The sequence below is a fragment of the Ochotona curzoniae genome, unplaced genomic scaffold, assembly GCF_017591425.1.
Source record: "Ochotona curzoniae isolate NIBS_2020 unplaced genomic scaffold, NIBS_Ocur_1.0 scaffold_4505, whole genome shotgun sequence".
In the NCBI taxonomy this organism is placed as follows: domain Eukaryota; kingdom Metazoa; phylum Chordata; class Mammalia; order Lagomorpha; family Ochotonidae; genus Ochotona; species Ochotona curzoniae.
In genome coordinates, this window is record NW_024467118.1 from 6,874,815 (window position 1) to 6,891,415 (window position 16,601).

Consider the following 16,601-nt stretch of genomic DNA (forward strand, 5'->3'; position numbering starts at 1 on the left):
GAAATTAAACTCCAGATGGTTAATCCGGTTTAATAACTTTCATGACCTTAACAGTGGTGCGTCTGTTTTCAAGTCAAAGTGCCTAAGAATGACCTGGGAATTCTATTAAATGGGGCATTACAAATCTTTCAAATGAAAGGAGTGGCAAGGGAGGTAGAAGGTAGATGCTGTATTCCTGGAGGAGGCTGATGTTACTGGATCAGGGACCATGTTTTGAGTAGCCAGGAATTAGTCATTTATAGAATGAAATTAAATGACTGAATCAACAGTCTGTAAGTCAGTATTTCTTAAACTAAATACTGCAGAACTCTAGTCTCCAAGGAAGCTACCACCTCCCCACTGGGTTCTTTGCCAACCAAGTGTGGGAAGAAGGCATCTCATGGTCTCGCTGAAAACCCACGGTGCACACCATTAGCATCCTGGAGCTGAGAGCCCGTCGTGATCTGTTCCACTTTAGCTGTTATACGTCTGCATCCCATTAAATGCTTGGTGCTCTGTGCCCTCAATTTTTGGTGCAACTCTTGCTGAAGATTTTATGCTGTCCTGATTGCTTCATTAGTCCATTAATTTCCTGATTTGACAGTGCCTTCTCATCCATTTAGGCTCTCTAAAAAGAAACCACACACATGCACACGCACATACATGCTTGCACTGCACCTTTGGGACTGTGCCGCAATGCCCACAGGAGGTGCTGCCATAAAATGCACGCATTTGCACAGTTAGTTTCTTCCATCCACCTCTGACTACAGATGAGTGAGTGCAGCATGCTGGGCTTTTCCTACACCCAGCCTGAGCAAGACGAAGCCCCGGAGGCTTGCTCCTGGGGACCGCACAGCAGCAGGTCTGCGAGCTGCATTGCAAAGGCTGGTGGTCTATGGAGAAAAGAGCTTCACAGGCCACATCTTTTTCACATGCATTCTGAGTGGCACATCATCTAACATTCAGAGAGAAAATTTTTAAAAAGATGGCCATGTGGAAGGTGTAATGTAATCACAGTTGTGTTGTCCCTGTGTGCAAAAGTGTATGTGTCCATGTGCAAGGGCTTTAAGAGTTTCGTGTAGTCTTTGTGGGTATTAGCTTTCAGACAATATTAGCTTCAAAGGTGGCTCACCCAGGTCTTTTAACCTTTGGATTGGTTCCTTTTTTGAGATGAGGCTGGCTTATATATGGATCTAAATGAGATAATTTCTGGCATGTACATACCACATTGCCCTGCTAAAGTAAGCATTCACAAAATGAAAGCTAACATTATAATTAGTACAGAGAAAGCTTAGAAGAAAAACATACACATATTAACAGTGTGTGTTAAACAGTAAGAAAGTTTTTAATCTTTGTATGTTTCCGTTATAAAAAATTATTCGAAGAACAAACACCACTGCAAAAATTTTAAAAATGTAGAACAAACTTTACAAATAAAATGTTAATCATATTTGTTTCTGTTGGCAAAATGTGATTTATTTTTATTTTATTTCATGTTTTTTTAATATTTCTCAAATCATCCACAACTCATTCATTTTAGCCTTACAGAATATGAAATCCTTGCCTAGCCATTTTGGATACTTTGGGAAAATATAGAAAAATCCCTGAAAAAGCGTAAATGCCACATGCAGTCACATAGTTTTCCTTTTTGTAAAATGTATTATGTTTTTAATTTTCAAGGTATAGATGCACTTCTAAATGTGTGACACGCACAGTTGTGCCATGCACAACCTGGCAGTCCCAACCAATCATCCTCTGAGAGTCTCCACTTGCCCACTTCACTTCCACCTTCCAGGATGCCATTGAGAGCTGTGAGTTTTTCATAACATGCATATCCTATGCATCTACATGCGTGTTCTTAGGTTCTCACAAGATTAAGGAAATGTCTGAGAAAACTGCGAGAGGTTAGGAATCCCTTAAAGGTAACAAGTATGTAGATAGCCAGCCCCTAAAGATCAGGAAGGATTGCACTGGCTCCTCATCCTAGGAGGATTGCACTGGCTCCTCATCCTCTGTATGAGTAGGCATTGGCACCAGGTCCACTCCAGGCACCATGGTATTTATGCAGAGACAGAGATGTAAAGGACACAAGATCTCTGGCCAAGCTTCTGGTGTATCAGAGAAATGTGTACATGCCAAATAGTAACAGCAAAAACAAGGAGATTTCAGAAGTTCATGGGGAAAAAGTAGATTTCAAAAAAAAATAAGTCTCTTAGAGTCTAAAAGAAATTCAAAGTCGATGTGGAGTTTTTCGTAATATGTATTTTCCAGAAACTTTTTGAAGTTCTTTTGAAGAACAGAAGCTGATAACAGGCTTGAGAATGAAACTGAATTTTTTGCTTTAGGGGCTCAAGGGCAGTTCCCAGAGAAGAACTTACTGAAACACCCAAGATTCCACTCCGATTCCTACAAATCTTCCCAACGTGAATATTGCCAACCCCCACCTCTCACCACATCCATTCACATTTCTGGTGCCCGTGTTTTGCTCCTGGCCAAAGCCTATGCAGTCCTCACAGTCTAAGCAGACGTCATTCATGCAAGTCTTTCAACACAGCCTCACCAGGAAGCGATGCCCTTCTTTCCGCACGAGTCTGTATCCAAACAACCTCAAATTGTTCAGTCCTATGTTTCTCTTCCCAGAGGATAGCAATTCTATATTTTATTCTCTTCATCTTTATGTGATTGGGCAGGGGCCAACTCAGGGACTACCAAGCAAAATATCTGATACACAGTAAGCACTCCATAATTGTTGACTGGGAAAAAAAAATAGTGTTAAGAAAGCACTATACCGGACATATAAGACAGAAGAGCACTATTGGCACAAGGCGCGTCTGGGTGCCCAGTAGAAATGCCTCTTCAGAGCTGAGCACTCAGGTGTGGGCAGAGCAGTGTCCAGTGCTTCCTGGAGAAAATAGACATCTATGTTGGCTGTTTGTTCAGGCTGAATAGCCCAGAGCAAGCAAAGCCGAGGCTCAGGTCCAGCCCCAGGGGTCTTTTGTCTGAGGGTCCTGTGCTAGATAGACATGCTGTCCTCACTGACCACGGTGGCCCTGATGCATGTTGTCCAACAGAATACATCTCCCTACGATGAGCATAACATATTCTCATGTCAACACATATGATGACAGTGTCCTTAAGAAATGCAGAGTAACACAGAGCCCAATAGCACATAATAAGGAAAGTCAATCTAGACATGTGATGGTGATCACTGAGGTTGGGAAGACTGCTGAAGCATGGGGATGGAGGGAGGTTGGCTAATGACAACAGATCAGCTCAAGTGTTCTACAGCACAAATGGGTGACTGTAGTTCACAGTAACATCAGATACTGCATAAATAAATAGAGGACAGGCCCCTGAAGCCTCCAAACATAAAGTAATGACAAGGAGAGGAAAGCATTAATTACCCTGATTTGATCAGAACATGTTGTAGTCATTCATTGAAATGTCACCCTGTACCCCTAAACATATATAATTACTGGGTGTCAAAACATCTTACAGATGTCTGAGGAAATGGAACTGCTAACCTGATTTCATCACCACATAGTGATGTATAAAATTATCATATTGTACCCCATAAATATGTACAATAAGATAATAAAAATGTGATGTGAAGTGAATGAGAAAACAAATGTTACAAAAAAGAATGAATTTACTCCATCTGATATTGACTGGACTATATTCCTCCATGTTTGCTCTGTGTCTTAAGGAGGTCCAGTCTGATTAAATCCCCACGTGGAAGGCTATAATTCTGTTCCTTCCCAGCTGAGGATGGCAGAGGCCTGCAGCTTGTTTTGAGCAGGTACAATTTCCTGCTGCACTGGATTACAAGCATGTGGGAGCCCCAGTCAGCACTGGATGGGCTCATCCCGTCACTTTACATGAAATCTCTCACCCCCACTTTGGATAGGATGCTCATTAACAAGCTTTCCTCTCCCCTTCCTTTAACCAAAGACTAACACATACACACTATTTTAGACATACTGAAACAATGACTAATGGCCTCCTCACTTGGGTATCTTGTCCATCACATGGCAATGGGCAAACTCTGACCCCAAGGTGGTACACAGTATATTGCATGTAGCAGACACTCCCCAATCCTGGACAAGTATTTCTCCTATCTGATTTAGTAGACAAGATGAGCCAATCACCGGTCATGACACACATGGCAATCACTCTGGAGGCTTCATTAAGATGCCCAAGGCTATCTCACCAGGGGTCAAGAGCCAGGCACAGGACTGAGGCTCCTTACCCTATCTGAGGTCTCCTTAAGGTCCACACATTAGCCAGTGGCCACACGATGGAAAGGAGTTTTCTCATAAACACCTCTGATGTCCACAGACATGTATAACAGTAGGATTAACATTGTCCTTAAAGAGCAAATTACAGACCAAGATGACTAAATATTGTGGGAAAAGGCCTTTGCTTTGCAATTGCACAGTCACTGCTTTGGTGTCATATCAGGACTATCGCAAAAGTATCCTAACTGGGTGTTACAGACTTGCTCCCTCCCACTGTTCAACTCCTGATATTTATTTATTCCTTCTCTCTCCTTTTTCTTTCTTTCTTTCTTTCTTTCTTTCTTTCTTTCTTTCTTTCTTTCTTTCTTTCTTTCTTTCTTTCTTTTCTCTTTCTCTCTCTAAACAACACTAGAATCAAACCACTTCTATGTTGCAACTTCATCAGTATCTTTCAGACCATCTCTGGGAAATGGTCCAAGTCCCTCATACTGACCCAGGAGAGTCCTGTGCACTGGCCTTGACCTCCTATCAACTTTCTTTGTATCCACAGCCCCTCAGGAGAGCAAGACACATTCAGGAAATCCTAGTGATTTTCTGGGGGCTGGAAGATGAGTGTGAGGAGAAAATGGAGAGATGAAGTTGGTGGTTTAACCTGACCCAGGTGATGCAAGGTTAACTTTCACTGTGCCATGGAGTTTAGCTTGGTGGATTGACCATGGGGATCCAGAGCAAACCTCGAAAGGCTTCAAACAGAAGGAGGACTTACCAGGCTAACAACTCCAAGACTCCCTGGCTGCCATGAAAACTTACCCTAGAGATGGGGCAATGGGAAATCAGAGGAAGGAGTTAGGTGACAGTTCCTGTCAACATGGACAGGGCTGGTACATGTCCAACATAATGACTGACTCTTTACACCCCTGTAGAAGTAGTCAGGAGTGGGCCAAGGTGAACAAGAAGCAGTTCCTGTCCTCAGAGAGTTCACAGTACATGGAGGACAGAGAAGAAACGTGAGAAAGTATAATGAATGAAGAATGGGGAAAGAAATGCACAGTACTTGGAAGCAAAGAGAAGGATTGACCCTCTGTATCTGCCAAGGAGGAGGCTCCAGGGAGGCAGTACAGCAAACAGAGCCTATGACGGCCTGTTCCTCTCCGCCCTCTTGAAGATGCCTTGGGTGTAACTGCCCATGCATCCTAACATTGTATTGTATTGAAAGGAGGCAGTCCAGCAGGCACAACGCACTAGAAGAATTTTAACACTTTTAAACTCCATTTTCAAGACTGTAATGTAAAGCTTTCTAATTTTTTAAAAATACTCATTTGTTTGATATGCAGAGAAAAATATCTCTCATCTACTGGTTTACTCTTCAAAATGCCTACAAAAGCTTGGTCTGGGGTCAGGATGGAACTGGGAGCAATGAACTCATTCTGGGTGTTCCACAGGGGTATGGAAACCATCTCTTCTGCTTCCCAGAAGGTACCTAGGCAGGAAGCTAGAATTGGAAGCAGTCAGGACTCAAACTCAAGTCTGATCTGAGTTACAGCCATCCCAAATATTGAATTAACCACCAAGCCAAACACCTGCACCCTAACATCAATGCATTGAATTCTAGGCAACAATTATTTTAAAAGGTAGTGCAACTGCCCTCTGTCTTAGATATCGATTGATATAAAAAGATTCCATGAGAAAATTTTAGTAGAAAATGTAAAGTATGAAATGAGTTGGAATTTAATACTTTTCTATTAACAGTTGAAAAACTTTCAGCCAGAAGGTCAAGCAGATAAATGAATTGTAAGAGAAGCAATTGGATATGTTTGCCTTCCACAGATGCACCAGAAAGTTGTGTCATCTATAATTATTTGGAATTATTCAGTTTCCATAATAGGGAGTAACTAGGTTTATATTTGGACAAACGGTTCTAACACAGTTGTCTGCTAAGTGATTAAGTGCAGGGGCAGTGGGATAAAACGAAACCTAGTCTAAAAACCTCAGACAGGAAGGTAGTGAAAAAGTGTGTAGGTGAGAAAAGCATAACTGGTTCCAACCTTCAGAGACTGCACCCATGGTGTCCACAGTGCTAATGAAAGCCCACTCTTTTATGGAACTTCACGAAACACTTTCTCATGCACTGTCCTGTTTGATCTCACCCTCACGCTGAGAATGGACAAGGCAGGTACATGCATTGTCCTCATTTTATAGCAGTGGAAACTGAAGCTGTGATGCAAATGACTCACCAAGGTCACACGCCAAGGGCAGGGAAGCGGCCACAATTTAGACCAGCACTTCCGACCCTCAGTCCTGTGGTCTGGCCACCACACCACCACCTGGCCTCTTAAAATCCTTTGAACAGTGACAGCTCAAGTGAGGGCTCTGGTCATGAAGGCAGGTCTCAATGTGGCCAGAAGACTGAGGGGTGTAAATGATGACACAGAAGTGACCTGGCCTGTTGCCATGGTGAGGCCACTGGTGAGACCCAGAATGGCAGCTGATTCCAACTGGGGCTGTGAGTAGGCGGCACCTCACTTATTCTGCCAGGCAGGAGGAACCCAGCAAAGGAAGCCACTGGAAAGAATCCATCACATTACAGGGGATGGATGAAGAGCAGGGGATAGAGGTCAATTGATGGAATGTACCACTTGATGGAGAAAAGATGTTCTTTGAAATATGCATAAAGCAACATGAGGATGTGTGTTTGGTTATCATAAATGGATGCAAAACAAAAAGCAGGTGCCCAGCTCAAAGCATGTGACTCAAGAGCAGTGTGAGGCACCAAAATCTTGCCACTCTGATGAAGAGGCCCAAAACGTATAATGGAAGCTAACAGGACACCATATCAGATTCCACTAATAGCTGACTTTCAAGGACTTCCTCAATGTGCCTTAGAGTAAATGTGTATTTCGTTCAGAGGATTCAAAATATCTACTGTGATTTTGCCTCAGCCTCATCTCTCACCAAATTCAAAATCCCACATGCACAGCAGTCCCATCTTATATATGGAGATCCATTCCAGAATCCCTAGTGGACACCTGAAACCAAAAAACAGAAGTGCACTTTTTTCTATACATACATATGTTTAGTAAAGTAGGCCCAAAAACAGGTGAACAATAATAAAATAAAACAATTTTTAAAATTCTTTTATTTTGGTAATCTTTACATAGTTGATTAAAGCACAAAGGGTCAAGGGCTACAGGAAAGTGGGTAAGACCATTGTTTCCATATTAATATATAATTGTTTCTGTATCCGGGGTAAGGGAAGAAATAAAGGGGAAAACCCCACCCAGCCTCCCACCCATCCCAGGTCCACGATGTGGGGCATGCTCCGAGGGACCTGCTCATGCAGTTTTGGTAGTTCAACAGTTCTGAATTGCTGCCAATCTTGCTGCTCCAAGCACGTTGAAATCTCTTTAGAATCCACTGGCTAACATAGCCTCTTCATGGTTGGGGTTCTGAGATCAGCAGTTCAGTTGGAGGAATTCCCAGAGAAACCTCATCTGAGGTGATCCCAGACCTGATTCTTGTGTGTGCTTGCCAGTACAGGGTCCGGCACAGTCCGTCACCCCAATCAGCTTATGCATATGCTGGTGGTTGCAATTGCTGGGTCAGTTCTGTTTCCAGCCCTGTCTTCCATGCAAACCAGTGGGTGTTGCAGTCCAGCCCAATCCTGCCCACTTCATACTCGGCCCTCACACAAAGCAGTGGACATTTGCAGCCTAGTTGGGGTGACTCCCCATAACTCCCATCAGGCCTGCCCCCTACCCTCGTTGCCATGCTTATCAGTTTGCACCACAGATTGTTCAGTCTCTCCCACATCCTATTTAACTATCATACATGTCAATGAGCATTGAAGCCTAGTGCAACACAACCTGCTCTATTATCCACCCACACACATATTGGTCGGTGCTGTTCTGTCCAGCTACTCCTTCCCCAATGCTGGTTTTCTTGCTCTCCAGTGGGAGTAGTAACCCAAGAGGGAGGTGCCAACTATTTCCCTCCTAAGCCACTCCCACTACCAGATTATGCACTGTCCAGGTGGTTCTGGAGTTTAACTTGACAGAATTATCCCCCAGTGTCAACCTCTGCCAACTGATGTTGTGGCAAAGTCCAACCAACGTTCACCCACTCTAATTTATATTTACACCAGTAGGAACAATCAGCCCAGCCTAGCTTTTCTCTGATATAGCTTACATGAAGCCCACAGGTGTTATAGCCCTGCTTGGTCTGGTCTGCCCCCATCCCAGCTCATGCTCTCCAGTGGGAGTGGCTGTCCAGTGGCCAAGTTTGGTATGGCCCACCTCACATTGGCATTTGCCAGTGCGTGCTGTAGCCTGGCTGGCCCGGCCCACCCCCAATTCCCACTGATGCTGGTGAGGGTTATAGCCTAGTCAGTCCAGCAGGCACCCAATCAGTCCCAGCCATACTGTGCACTGGTATGAGTTACGACCGAATCTGGCCCGACCCACAACCTGTTCTGGTGCTCGGATTTGCCAATGGTTGATGTGAACTGGTTCAGCCTGTTTTGCCCCCAACCTATGCCAAATGCTGGTGGGTACCTTTCCCTGGCCTGTACTGCACTGCTCCCTATCGTGGTTCTTGCACTCACCTGCAGGGACTATGTCCTGCCAGAAAAGTTGCCCAGGTTCCTCCATTACAACCTCTCCCAATGACAGATCTCACACATGCTGGTAGGTCCATGAGCCAGCCCTACTTAGTCCGCCTCCTGTCCTAGCAGGAACAATGCCATTTTCTGACTGGCCTTCAACCCATTCCAGTTCTTACTGTTGGATGCTTCAGTCCAGCCAAGGTTGGTCCAAACCCAGATGGTTCACACACGGCTCAGTAGGGGCAGAGACCTGGCCTAGTCCATCCTACATCTACCTTGGTCCTCCAGAGCATCAGATAGTTCTGGAGTCTAGTTCGGCCTGGTGCTTTCAGTCCTAGTCCATGCTTGTGCCAAGAGAGACTGCAGCCATGTCCAGACCAGAATGTAGCCCCCACTCCAGCCTCCTCACTCACCAGTGGGAACCCCAACTCAATTAATGTGTCTTCCTAGCTCCCTAAGCAGGCCTGCTCCCAACCTTAGATTGCACGCATGCCAGAGGTTGCTCTGACCCAGCTTGGCATAGCCCCTCACTTGTCTTGGCCTTTGCCTTCAATGCTGTGGCCTAGCATCCCTGGCTCATGCAGACCAGTCAGTATAACAGCCTAGCTCGGCATGACCTGTGCTCCATCCTGATTTCTGTTCTTCCTTGTGAGTTAAGGTTTGCTCGGCCTTGCCAGGTTTGCCCTCTTCCAGTTGCAGCTCGGCCCACCCCACATCCTTAAAGTTGGATTCTATGCAGAAAGGCACACACTTGAAACATGTCAATTATTTTCAGAATTTTCTACTTAATATTTTCAGCCCACAATTCATCGCTGGGTGATTGAAATCACACAAAATGAAATGACTGACGGAGAGAGGTGACTATATACTACATGACTGCTTCATCTCCCTTATTATAACCTACTGCCTTTAGTAGGCTGGGACCAGGCTATATGTCCCTGCTTCACCTCCTCCTCAATTGCTTACCTTCCACCCACTACTTTAAATGTTTATTTTATTTTTATTGGAAAGTCAAATATACAGAGAGGGGGAGAGACAAAGAGGAAGATCTTCCATTTGCTGAATCATGCCCCAAAGCGGCCACAATGGCTGGAGCTGCACCAATCTGCAGGCAGGAACATGGAGCCTCTTCCAGGTCTCCCACATGAGTGCAGGGTACCAAGGCTTTGGGCTGTCCTCAACTGCTTTCCTAGGCCTCATGCAGGGAGCTGGATGGGAAGTGGAGCCACCAGGACTAGAACCAGCACCCATATCAGATCCCAGTGCATGTAAGGCAAGGACTTTAGCTACTAGGCTACCAGGCCCCCGACCCACTTTTCAAATGTCAATCTACAGGTCACTTCCTACAGGAGGTGTCTCCCTCCATCACTTCTGCCCTTACTGGCCCAAGTCTGCCTGTCTTGGTCTCCCATCTGGGTCTGAATTTATCCAAACCTCATGACAATTGCTTGGTTGTTATTCCATCCTTGCAACCTGGTGATTACTTGTTAGAAGCAGGCACTGCTTGCTTCTTACTATGGTAAACTCAAGATGAGCACTACAGAATGCGTTGAGAGATTGAAGAGATTAATTGTTTAATTAATTTAGTCCATGGTAAAATCCAGTAAGCAAAAAGTACTTCTCCTTTCTAGATGACAATGACAAGTTTGGTTGGGCTTAGTTCCACCAGGATCAGGCTAGATAACCCTTCCATGTCATGGGACATAAAAACTTGAATAGACCAACTCAAGTCAAGCTCCTGCTGCAAAAAATGAGCAAGAGTCCTATTTACAGAATTCTGTCTTAAGGAGGCTTATTTCCATCTGGGTAAGAGCCAAGCTACTGAGGGTTTTGAATAATTGGGAAAGACATTATCTTTGGAAACTAAAATCCAACCCCTGAACCTCAGTTCTTGCCAAATATCTCCCACAACCCACATTAAGTGGATTACTCTGTCCTTAATCGCATGCTAAATGCCTGTGTCTGTAGCTGGCTTCCTCTGACTCTAAGCAGCTGCACTCACCACGAAACCTCGTGCTACTATAGCAGGAACCACAGCAAGGAGCACTCCAAGTAGTGGGTGAGAAACAGGTCAGCACAGACGAAGATCTTCACTCATTCCACACTGGTTAACGGTCAATTATTTTTTAAGTCCTGAAAACGAAGAAATAAGACACACTTTTTCCCCTTTTCCCACCCCTCCTCTAAGCTCTGTGGGAAACAGAACAACTTGAAGAACTAAAATTCCCTTGTAATTGTTTGTCTTTTACTTCTCAAATTTTACTGCACTGAGAGGTTCCAACTCAGCCTGTGATGAGCACCCAGGCATCACAACCACTGCTCAGTAAAAGAAAGCATCATATACAAATCAAGAGTAAGACTTTGGTTACCATCTCATGGCCTCATTGGATTCTCACAGAGAAAAAGATTGCATCTGGGAGAAATCCCACTATTTTCCTAATGGCATTCTAATTGTTAGTTCATTAATTCATTCACCCAAACTCAATTTCCCAAATTCCCAACCTTGTCTTCCGAGTTGCCCCAGTCCTTAGCTGTTGACTACAGCCACAACCCTCTGGATGCACACCTGACCTCCACTCCTTGGCCTCACAAGCCCTATTTTGGCCTTGCTGGATAGTCACAACCATCCTTCTCTATAATATGACTTAACTTTCATTGGTTCAGTAATTCCCAGGACAATGGACTGAGGACCATGAGGAGAATGGAATGAAGAGACACTTGTGGTCCCAACTGGATATCTGAGCACCTGTCATGTGTCAATGTGTTCTCCACATTTCCATTGCATCCCTGAAGGAGTCACCTGCAGATAAGAGGTTGTCACCAGGACGATGGGAAAGGATTGCACTTGCTGAATACTTCCTGCATAGTGCACGTGCCTAGTGCACATTTCCTGAAACACCTCAAACTGGAGCCATAGAATGGGTAAAGAGCTTCATTTCTGTGTGTGTTGATTCATTCAACATTAATGAGAGTCCACCTCCCTATTAGGCTGCCAAAGGAGCTAGAAAGTATACCCCTTCCCTTCCTAGGGTGCTCAAACAGAGTGAGTTACACATCAAGTCACTCAGCTAGCAAGCACTGCAGTAGGAACAGAAAACCACTACTACATCCTCAGCCTAAACAGTTTTCTCTGAGCCCAATGAATGCTTCAGATCAGCGAACACTCATTACCTACATATAAAACCTACTAATATGAGTAATGTAGACAATCTGATTTGACAGGTCTCTGAGAGGCCCAGTTGTTGGCTTTTTACCATCACACCACCAGATTCTGATTCAAGCAAACTTCATGCCACAGTTTGGAAACAATGACCTCAGACCAATGGTGCAAGTCAGGCAGGAGCACTGCCCACCTGGAAACCTGTATGGTGCAGAAAGAGCAGGCATCCTCCCATTCCGCAGATACTGAGGTAGTCGGAAAGAAGAGCACAATTATTGCACCCAGCCAAATTTGGAAACAATCTAACAAGCATTACATCTGTAGCCAGGAATGCAGCCTTGCTAGAATGCTGCAGGGCTGGCAAGGCGTGTGTGGGTTGGGCAGCCCAAGAGTCCCACCCTACGCTTACATCACATCATGTTATTAAGGCCCTGCTGCTCTTTGCTGATGTCCTGCCATGTGATTATTATTTTATGGTTGTAAGTCTCACAGTCTGAAGGGATGGGCCCAATCTAGGCAGAAACTTTCACCAAACATACCTTTGTTGATCACCACAGCTGGAGTCTCCTGGTTCCTGTAGGTAACCAGGTGGCTCCCAAGTTGAACACAGAATGGCAGCTCCTGAAGCTTGGATGAAAGATAAGCTGGGGACATCTGAAATGGTGCAAGGAGCAGTGGGCTGGGAGACAACAGGTCTGGGGTCCAGGCATAACTACTGATGGGTAAGACAGAACTAAAGTCTCCAAGGGCTTCCTTGACCAAACCTCAAGGGAGGAGAAAGGTCAGGAAAGCATTTCCCAGAAGCTTAACGCCCACTTAATTATGTCTTAGTTTAAAAAAAAAAGACAGATTTTAGCTAGAGAGAAAAATGAAAGAGAACTTCAGGCAGGAGGATCAGCAAGTGGACAGGCTCAGAGACATTCCATAACATAGCAGAGTGATGGGGAAGTCATCCAGATGAGGTGAGCAGAAGGAGGGAGGCCTGGCTTCCGGTGATGGTGACACTGAAGGGCTGGGTAGGCACTGAGAGGACCATGTGGAAGCAGTACAGTGGGGGAGGGGTTGGGGTGGGTGACAAGGATGCCAGCAGGAGATGATTACAGTCATTCCCAGAGGAGATGCTAAAGATATGCTACAAGGTACAATTTACAACAAGGAGCCAGCCCTAGGAAAAATCAGAGACAAGAAGGTTTGAGGCAGAGAAATTAAAAAATTGCCAGGTCCTCAAGGAGGGATGGCAAGTGCAGAAATAGAAACAGGCAAAGGTAGCTGCAGAATGCAGTAATAAGGAGGCCGGTGAGGTGGGCAAAGCAAGGAGTGCCCCAGCAGCCTGGAAGGACTTGGAATTTTCTTCATTAAGACATTTTTGAAGCATGTTTAGCTCACCAAATACACATTATCTTCTAGTTATTTTTTTAAAGTTCTCCTTTACGTATGGGCAGTGAACTGAGGGGCAATAAGAATGCAGCGAGGCAATAGGTAAGAGTGCATTGATGTGTTCCTGGCGAGGGTGATGATGGCCTAGAATCAGGAGGGTGGACAAGGGTGCAGTGACTAGGCTGGAGGTATATTAACAGTGACAGCTAGTGATTTATATGGAGGATGCCAAGGGAAGGAAACCCTGCCTCATCAGCAAGTATCAACTGGACACAAGGCAATGTCATCCACTGGGCTGGCAGGACTGTGGAGGACTCTTATCACGGTGCTGGATAAGGTAATTCAGAAATCAAAAGCTCTCTGTTGAATGTGTTATGCTTGAGATACATTTCAGATCTCTAAATGAGGCGGCATCAGGTAAGAGATGATTATGTATGTAAACACCTGGAGTTGAGAATCATTAACATATGGCATTAGAAGACTTAGAAGTATAGATGGTCATCTAGAGAGTGAGGCTGAGATGAAAGGGAGCAGCAGGACCACATTTGAGACTCTTCAGCAATTTAAGGCAGATAAAAGGAGAAAATTAAGCAGAAGGAGCAGGCGCAATAGCTCAGTTGGTTAATCTCCCACCAGCAAGCACCAGCAAGTACCAGCATCCCAGCTGCTCCACTTCTGATCCAATCCACCCCCCTTCATATGTCCTAGGAGAGCAACAGAGGACAGCCCAAAGTTCAAGGCCCTGCACTCACATGGGGAGATCTGCAAGTAGTTGATTGCTCCTGGCTTTGGATCAGCTTAGCTCCAGCAGCTGAGGCCATTTGGGTAATGAAGAGGGATGGATGGATGGATGGATGGATGGATGGATGGATGGAAGGAAGATATTTTTGTCTGTCCCTCTTTTTCTGTGAAAATATGCCTTCCCAATAAAAATAAGCAAATCTTATATAAAAAGAAAATTAAGTGGAATTATCCTATGAAATGGCAGTGAAGAGAGACTATTTCCAGGAAAGTATATGGCAATAACTTGGTGTTGGAATTCTAGGGAAAAAGTAAAAACTTTATGGGCACTGATTCTAGTCCCAGCTGCTCCACTTCTGATCCAACTCCTTGCTTATGGTGGGGGAAGCAGAGGAGGATGGCTCAAGTCTTTGGGCCCCTGAATCCATGTGTGTAACCCCGACGAAGCTTCCTGGCTTCTGGTTTCCTATTGGCCCAGCTATGACCATTGCAACTATTGGGGAGTGGACAAGCAAATGGAAAATCTCTCTCTTTCTCTCTGTATGTGTAAAATGTGCTTCTCAAATAAAAACAAATGTTTTCAAAACAAAGAAGTAAAAATTTGACAGTAGAGTCAAATGTTGTATATACGGCAGGTAAAATGAATACTGAGAAATAACCATCGGTTTTATGTTCTTAACTTCTAGAACCACAGCTGACACTCAGTAGATGGTCAATAAATGTACGTTAAACTAAGTAATAAGAAATCTAGCTCAGGGATGGCAATTATAGAGCACTTCTGGCTTCTAGATTACCATGCCCCATCCTCCTGATTGCTTCATTCTATGTTTGTTTTTGAATTTAATTTGAGCCACAAAAGAAAGAAACAGAGAAACAGCTCTCCTCCACTGGTTTTCTCTCCAAATGCCCTAAAGGACTGGGGCTGTGCTAAGGCTGCAGTGGGAAACTGGGAACTCAGTCTGGTTCCCCAAGACAGGAGGACCCATCCATGTGAGCTATCACCTTTGCTTCCCAGGGTGCACACTGGTAGGATTTTGAAATTAGAAATGGAGCCAGCACCAATACTCAAATAATCTGCTAGGGGATATGAGTGCCCCAATGGCCTAACTGCCATGCCTAATACTTGCCCCAGGTTTTTTTTTGAAATCCTGGTTCAGCCTCAGAATCCTTCAGCTCTGTGCTCTGGGCAGAAACTATTGAATAAGTGATATTATCATGCAAATTTAAGCCTACCTGCCTTTTTTGCTATAAACTAGGCAATTAGGATATGAGTTTGATTCAGAATTGTTCAACAATGAAGTCTCATTGAGGCAGCTTCAGAAGGAAGCACATACCATCTGCCAAGGGCCCTAAAGAAAGAATTTCTACTAAGTGGGCTTCGAGCCAGGTGATCGCTAGGATCCCTCTGAGAGTCTATGGTTCAGATGGTAACTCTCCAAACAAAGAGAAAAAATCCAACCCAGGCTAGGAATAAAGAAGGCAAACTAAATCTTCCCTAAGGTTTCCTCCAAGGCATTTCTTTCCTCTCTTTTTCTTTATTGGCCTCCTGAAAGATTTTAACTGCAAAGGCATGATTCTGTTCTGAATCTCCATCTATGAACACAATTACCATTTCTGCCTCTTTCACAAGGTAGAAATGAATCACAAGATGCAAGACATTAACTTATCCACCCAGCCATAGGCAGACTGCCTTCATCTCTAAATGATGCACTCCCCCACATAAAATCAAAGCAGACATTTTTATTCTTCAGTCCAAAGTACTTAGCATTACGGAGAGACTTCTGCTGCAGAGAAATCTGGGGTCTTTGGAGTCTTAATACTTTGAAATTTATTCCACTTTACCACCTGGAGGTTCATGAGTCCATTTGTGGACTGCTTCACCTAGCACTGCTTTGCAAGCTAATGAATACTTGGTTCACAGACATGCACATTTTAACACATCTCTTAAGATCGCTGCATCTATACTGCATTCAGAAAGGTAGAAAATCAAGAACCAGGAGCATCACCAGAGCCTCTGTCTCCTCTCACCTTGTTCATGGCCTTAACAAATGTGCACTGTGTGCCAGATTCTACTGCTGTTTGCTAGAATAGAATCTAGAGGTGCAGAGAGAAGATGGGGCTTCTTCACTTCCCTTGGCCTCACAAATGGATTTCAGACGTTCCATTTTTCCCTCCAAAAATGAAATGCAAAATTCTGTGTGTGTGTATGTCCAGAAAGTGGTTTATAACGTTCAACCTTTTCATGATTTCTTATTGCTCTGAATATAAATGACAAGCCACAAACTCTCACACAAGCATTTTAAATCACAACAGTGCATCTTTCTGCTTTGATAGTTTCAGTCTCATTCAACGTATTTCCCGCCTTCAAATTCTCCTCTTCTTTTTCACCAGATTCATGTGTATTCTCCATTCTCCATCTTGGAAGTTTCTCCCCTGTGCCATCATCAGATTGCATTGTAGCCATCGGTTTTGCCATCGGATTCCCCCAAACTCTCTGGCTAGATCA